Raw genomic sequence first — 7,534 nt, forward strand, 5'->3', positions numbered from 1 at the left:
AAATCTAGTAAGTTTATTTAACTTCCTAGTCCCCAACACAGACATTTATACCTAAAACCTTTATGAATTTGTAGTTTAAATGCATACTACTGTTATTTCCCACTTATATTTTGACAGAGCGTTGACAGATGTTTGCATAGCAACAGTTTAACGGACAATTATGCGGAAATTTAAAGTTCTGGAGCTTGTAATGGTATTCAAAACTAACTATTTACTGACTGGGAAACTCATCCTTACATCATATTATATTATTATATTCACTTAATACTGATTTTTCAAGAAATCTTTGAAGTTAATCATTGTAACGGACAAAGATACGGACAAAGCGGAGTTCTACGGACAAAGCCTTTTCTATTTTGCAGTGAAACTGTACTCAAAATGCCTTGAGCTAAGAAATAAATAGGTATTTTGAAAATATTTGTAGATACAGACAAACTAGATTCTACGGATTATGTCAATTAGTGCATATTAAGAATAACTCTGTGAACTATGTACAATGTACATAAACCTTTTTCACAGTTGTTGCATAACTTTGTGCAATTCTGTAGCATTTTGAAAGGGCAGCAACTGTGGCGAGGCTCCACCTCGCACTCGGATTCTTTGCGACATGTTGCTAGTTGGCGACTTAACGCTTAGCTCCCCTTTTTTTCCTCCAACGTTTTCATCCGACGTCAGCTGCTTTGGCTTTTTGCGACTTTCGGCAGGGCACTAAAGATAAGAAAGTTTTACGTTGCTGCTGTTTTTTCGTATAATTTGCACAGTTGTTGTTGGCTCGTTTTTATTTAGACCTGAAGCAATGTCGTGCAATAAAAATAAAGCCTCAGAAAAACTTATTTACTCCCGCAAAACAGTGTGCGCGCGCGTCGGATGTTTTTCACACATACAATTGGGGCCAAATTAATAGGACTATTTATTAAATATAGTTATGATTTTGATTCTAAATGTGGCTAGAACTATAGGTCTTAGCTTGAAACTTTTTTAATAATTATAACCAAATCCCGAGCTTAAGACAAGTAATGTATTCAGCTAAGTTTCTAAGTTTTCCGTTAAAAGAGTCATCTTATTGCCTAATTGCGGTTTCTAACTTACTTGCAGCTGCCTAGATGTTGTTTGTCAAGAAAATTCATTAATTATTTAGTGTGTATGTAACCACATTTAAGTGTAATTCATTACCATAAACCTTTTTCGCAATTCAGCTGACCGCAACTGTGGGCACTATTTACATAGCCATATACTCAGAGCCAGATGCTCATTTGTATGCTTTTAGTTTTAGTGGCTGCCTTAGTTTCGTTTTGTGTTCGCTTTTTGTACTTTGGCGTTTTCATTGTTCGGCCACCTCCACTTCTGCCCCCCTTTTGGCCATACCCCCTCCTGCTTTTGGCCCATCCGTGTCATGTTATTTAGCAGCTTTTTCTCGGGCGAGGGTCTCGCATCTCGGATCTCGGGTCTTTGGTCTGGGGATCTAGAGGTTTTTGCCGCCCGTCCGGAGGAGAAAATTTCAGCTTTGTTCCAGGCGCGTTAAATGCCATGAGATGGCACAAATTTTCCGAAGCAATTTCTGCGCGCTTGCAATCTAAAGAATCTGCCATAGCTACGCAGAAATACACACGTATTTAGACCATATATCAAAGGCCGGTCTTTGAACAGGTTCAAGTGGTAAGTTGGTTGAGAACTTCCAGCTCTAAAAGCACATTTTCATTATTTAGCTGAGTTCGCTTTAAAATAGCCAAATATGTGCGCAAATGCTTGCCACATCACATCCACTTGCATCTGCCAATAAAACCACTACAAATAAAAATCACTTTGGTCTCATTAAGCTCGTTTGTGTGCCGAAAAAGCAGACTGAAAAGTTGGCTTCACTGGAAATAAACTATGTTTGCCTGATATTCGAGCGCAAAGCAAACTCTATTTGGGCGCTTGGAGTGCTTTTGCTGTTCTCCGTAAATGGTTTCCAATTTCGGAATATGTTGCCTCCGGCTTGGCTCACAATATTGACCAAAAATAAAACAGCCAAATTTCAGAGTGGGCGCACAAAATTACTAGCAAACAGAAAAGGAGGCGTGATGATAAATTGCTTTGCTTCTAAAACAACTAGTTGCTAGAACTGTTCTGTTGATAGTAAAATAATAATAATAATAACTTTGATTATGCAAACAGAAAGATCTTGCCAAAAAAAGATACAACAATTGATTATAATAAACGAAACAGCAAAACAGTGTGCTAAAGTGATAATTAATAAAAAATACCGATAAAACGATTGCCAAAAAAAGATACACATATTTATTATAATAATCGAAACAGCAAAACAGTGTGCTAAAGTGACAATTAATCAAAAATTCGTATAAAACGATTCTTCTAGTAAGGTTTTCCACAATTGGCTCATTTACATGGATCAAGTATAAGATATTCTTCATCGACTGAAAACAAGTGAATTGGATTCCAGCCGCTGATATCCGGAGTTGCACAACAATGGCGACTTTTTGGGGACAGGACTTGGAAGTGAAGCTATGCTATCTTGAATCGGTTTCTTCAAATTCAATTTGCTTTGTCCTGTTCCGGGGAAATGTCCTCGACTCGGTTGGGTTTTTTGTGTGCGATTATTGTTCAGCAATTCGGGGGTTGTTCGATTGCGATGGCATGGTATTTTAGAGGGTTTGTTTTGGGGTTGCTAAACGGCGGCTAACGATGTGCCAATCTAATCCACTGAGATATGACCGTAAGCGGGGATTTAGCTACGGCACATTTGCCTACTGCTACTTTGGTTAGCCGCTTTTGGGCTCTGGAATGTTAAAATGGCTCATTAACGGAATATAGTGCGATTTAAACAATCCCATTAAGCGAAAAAGTTTAGCTTGACCAGCTAGGTAACAACCAAATCCCCGAATAACTTAAGTATCTACATCTACTTATTTATACGTATCTACACTTTGCATTCTTCTTCGCAGAACCTTTTCGCTTCGTGCACACACTTAGAAATGCACTAAATCCTTCTGCTCTTACTGGGGCTTCCGTTCTCGGGCCGTGATTTTTAGTCAGTCGAAAAGCCAAGGAAATGAAATAAATGGCAAATAAATTCAATATGCCTGTTGGCTGCCGTTTTTTTCTGCATGCGACTCCCTGCCGACATGTGAGTGTGCGTGTGTGTGAGTGCGGCGGAGTATCTGTGTGCGCATTAGAGATCCAGTAGCTGAGATACATAAATCAAGGCCATAAATGGCAACAGCGCCAGCAGCAGCCGGATGATTGGAGGCAGCGACATCGGCATCGGTGCATTGTGCTGTCCGGCCGAAAGAAATCCCAGGGAGCGGGCTTCATTTGCAATAAGTTGGACTTAGCCCGGCTTTTTCGCACACGTCTTTTTTTTTTTGCCAATTTTCTTCTCTCTTTTTTTTTTGATCTTTTTTGTGCACTTCTCGAACGGGCGGACGGACTCCCCATCGTCAGCAGGCCGCAATGTGTGTAAATCAATCTTTATTAAGTGCAAGCTCGCCGGCAGTGAGAAGCTGTAAAGGAAAAACCTGTTTAAAGTGCAACTTTGAGGCAAGTTTTTTGAGTGGCGTTGTGCCGTGTTGTGCCCGCAATTGTCGCTCATACGCCGCGTGTGCCGTCGCAATTGGCAACTGGCTTTCGGCACCGAATCTCGAATCTTGCCGCTCGCCGCTTGCCGCTCTCGCCACTCGTTTGGTATCGCGATTGAAATCGCAATTAAGTTTTATTTTGTGGCGAGCATTTTTTAATTAGCAACGACGCGACGACTGCCCCATTTGAAACGGCTGCCTACGCGAAAAGTGGCCCAAAGTCGCCAGCAGTGGTCAGAAGTAGCCAGAAGTGGCCAGAAGTCGGCAGACTTCCCCACATTGCCAATTGCTAATGACGCTGATTGCCGGCCCTCTCGTTCTTTTGCACTCGCCCCGTCTCTTTTCGCCGCTGTCGCCCTGTTCGCCCAGTTCGCTCGATTTTAGCCCGGTCCAGACACATATCGCCGCATGTATCTGCGTATCTTGTGTATCTGTATCTGCGCTAAGTGGGCGCTACAACTGCAGGGAATGCAGTGCACGAATGAACCCCCCTTTTGTTGCACATATGCACATATACGTGAGCACGAAAATTTATTCGCTTCCCGATTTTTAACACCCATGGGGCCACACCGCCGGGCACAGAAAGCCAAAAAACAGATAAAAAAAAGTAAAATAAATAAATAAAACAGAGCTCATTGAAATTCCTGTGTCGCAGAAAACGGCGCCACTGCACCCAAATCGATCGTTTCGCCCAGGCTTCACTGCGGTTTCTCCACGAGAGTGGATTCTCGATTCTCGATTCTCGGTCCTCGTTGCTCGATTCTCGGCTCTGGGATGGCCCAAAACCAAAAAGCCCAGCACGTGAGGTTAAGGAGGTTTGCCCATGAGCCAACTAAATTGAATTGCGGTTTGCCTGCCACCCGTAATGGGCACGTTTGATTGGAAGTTGCGACTGCAGCGGGTTTAGCTTGCTTGCCACAACTGCCCGCTGTTGCGGCAAAATGTCCTGTAATTTTCAATCAGTTAATGGTCGCTCCGCTTTGCGTTTTCTGCATTACGCTTTCCCTCTTTGTTTATTAGTGTTTTTATTGAATTCTGTGATATGAAGAATTCCTTTGAATCGTGTAAGTTCAGTTAAAAAATCAATATAAAGATGGAACGCCAGCAGAAAAGAACTCAACAGATATCATAAAATAAATGTAATTCTTTAAGTTCAGAGCCGCAATTCCTCATAAATTATAAAACGAATGCTTAAATATGGGAGGGGACTTAATAATATGACATTCCTTTAAAACAATTTGCTCAAAGATAAGATTTGTGCACAGCATGTGGTCAGCATTCTTAGCAGATCTTTTAAATATAATTCAAAATACTTTTTAAAAATCCAGGATAGACTTATTCTGTGAGCTAGATTAATCTGCATTCTAGAAATACGAAAATGATTTTGTAAATTGTTAATAATTGTAATCTTCAAATTTTAAATCTAGCTAGTTAATGATTGATAATCATAGTTGTTATCATATCAAAACTAAATATATAAAGAGCAACAAGTGTGCAATGAATTTGATTAAGTCGCACGACTAACATATGTACATAGAGATTAACTAGTCTCTGATAAGACAAGCTCTATAAATTCTATAGTAGTTCTTTGATATGAAACTCTGTTGGCCGATTGCAAATGGTCAAGGAAAACGAAAGCGCTATTTTTACGCTACCAAGTACATGTGATCATTAATAAATAGAAAAGTGCTGTTCGAATTTGGCAAAAGTCAAGTTCACATGTTGTCTAGTCAAATGTGTTGCAATTATGAGTTTTCCAACCATTACGTTTTAATCACTTCGCGTTTTCACAGCATTTTCCGTAAATGTTTTGCGTCTCTCGCCGCCGCAGGGATTTGGTTTTCTTCTCGTTACTTTTTTTTGGTTGCATTCAAAACATGAAACAAATTTGCATTTGACTTTTATTGACATATTCGCGTTTTTATTGATCGTTTTAATTTGCATTTCGATTTCATTTCAATTTGAATTTTGCAGTTGTTGTGGCTGTTGTACTTGCAAATAAAGCGAAGGCCTTTTGCATTTATTTGCGCCGCCTTGTTGTTTTTGTATTCGTGTATCTGCATTTTTTTTTTTTTTGCATTTGCATTTTATTTTTGCGCCGCCATAAACTGGTTGCTGCCACCTCACGCTGGGTGCAACAAAAGCACACACATTTGCCGTATTTATAAAATTTTATTGCATTAATTATTTAATTTATGACTTTCTTCTCGCTTTACGACTTGTGCAGTTTTTTTCTTTTTGCCAACCGTTTCAGTTTTATGGGGCGTTTGGCCCGCTCCGCTCCACAAATGCAATTCGCATTATTGCGTTTTATTGATTGCCGCCTGATAATTTCCACAATCACAATCGGCAGTCTGTTGACACTCTGATTAGGTAATGTTTGCCATACTCGAAGCACAAACACTCGTTGCCAATTCCATTTCGCGCATTTGTATTGATTCGCTTCGGTGGCAAGGCCGCAAATAAAATGCAAAAAGTCCATTTCCTCGCGCAACTGAAAAACTTGGCAAGCGTCGTCGATTAAGATACATAAATAGAGATACTTTGGCCAGAATAGTGCCGTCGAAATCGTTTTCGAATTGGCCGGCTTCCGCTTTCAGCGGTGAAATTGCAATTTAATTGTGTGAAAGGGAAATTCGTACGAATCTGATTGTGCTTCCGCGGAATTTTCCCGATTCTCTTCCATTCGGTTCGCTATTTATGAATATTCCAAAGGTTAAAAGAAATAAGTTTAGTCCAAGTCCTATCGACTTTCTACATAAAAGTGTTGAAAAACGTGGGAAAAGTGCAGAAAGTTTTCAACCTTTTCACTTTACAACATACAACAAATTTTTAACTTTATTACACATATTTCTTTAACTTTTGCCCTTGTGGATTATATTTATTTGTGTATTATATTTTGTAATATATGATTGCTTAGGAGTTTATAGGCCTATTTAGCCAGTTAAATTGATTTTCTATTTCCAGCACTTATTCAATACTATAGAAAAGGTAATTCTTATTCAATTCTATATAAAGATATATTATATATAAAAAGCTTTTGCTTTAACCTTTGTCATCTTTACTTACTGGTTAAGATCATTTAGAATTCAGCGTACTACTTGTGGCCACATTATGTTTGGCCCTCGAATAATCTTATTTTGAGGTACCCTCGAAAAATATTTCCCAATTATTATTAATAGATGACGACTCATGCAGTGGATTGTTTGTTTTGCGCAATATTGCAGAGAAGCCCGCAAATTTGTAAGGGGGATAACAAAGGGCGAAGTCACTGCCGTTGGGGCACATTGTGCCCACTTGACAAATAAACTTGATTTCCTTTTTGCGACAGTGGCTGGTTGCTGGTTGGAAAAATGCCGAAAAACCGTCCAGTTACCCGGGAGCCCAAACGGGAAAGTACAAAATAAAAGAATAATAATAATCATGTTGAGCGATAAGAGAGAGAGAGAGAGAGAGGGACAGAGGTTGAGTGCCGGCAGAAGGACAATAGCAATCAATCCGATGGCAGGGCACTTTCCGGACGAAACGAAAGTTAATAACACTGCCATTAAAGTTATGCCTCTCGGCCCACAGGCCTGTTATTATGACCTGACTTAAAGCAATGTGGCCAAAACGCGGCGGATAACCACGCTAACCCAACATTTTTCTTGGCCAGTGCCCACTGAAGCGAATAGAAAAGAAAACCCATTCTGAGCGGTGCGAGCGAGAGGCCCGGAGACCCAGCGAGTGACAAAAGGAAACCTTTTGCGGTTAATTGCACCACCAACCACACCAAAATAGGAAAAGAAAAAAAAAAACACGAAAGAATAACCGAATGGGCAACGGACAGGGGCAGGGGCAGCGGAGGGTTAAGGGGCCACGCCAAATGTCAACTGCCAGGGTGCCCCGTCCTTTGTGTTTTTCCCCTGGCAACCTGCTGTGTCGATACAAAAACAGCAGCGACGGTGGCGCAACCC

This window comes from Drosophila simulans, chromosome 2R (genome assembly GCF_016746395.2).
Source record: "Drosophila simulans strain w501 chromosome 2R, Prin_Dsim_3.1, whole genome shotgun sequence".
Classification (NCBI taxonomy): domain Eukaryota; kingdom Metazoa; phylum Arthropoda; class Insecta; order Diptera; family Drosophilidae; genus Drosophila; species Drosophila simulans.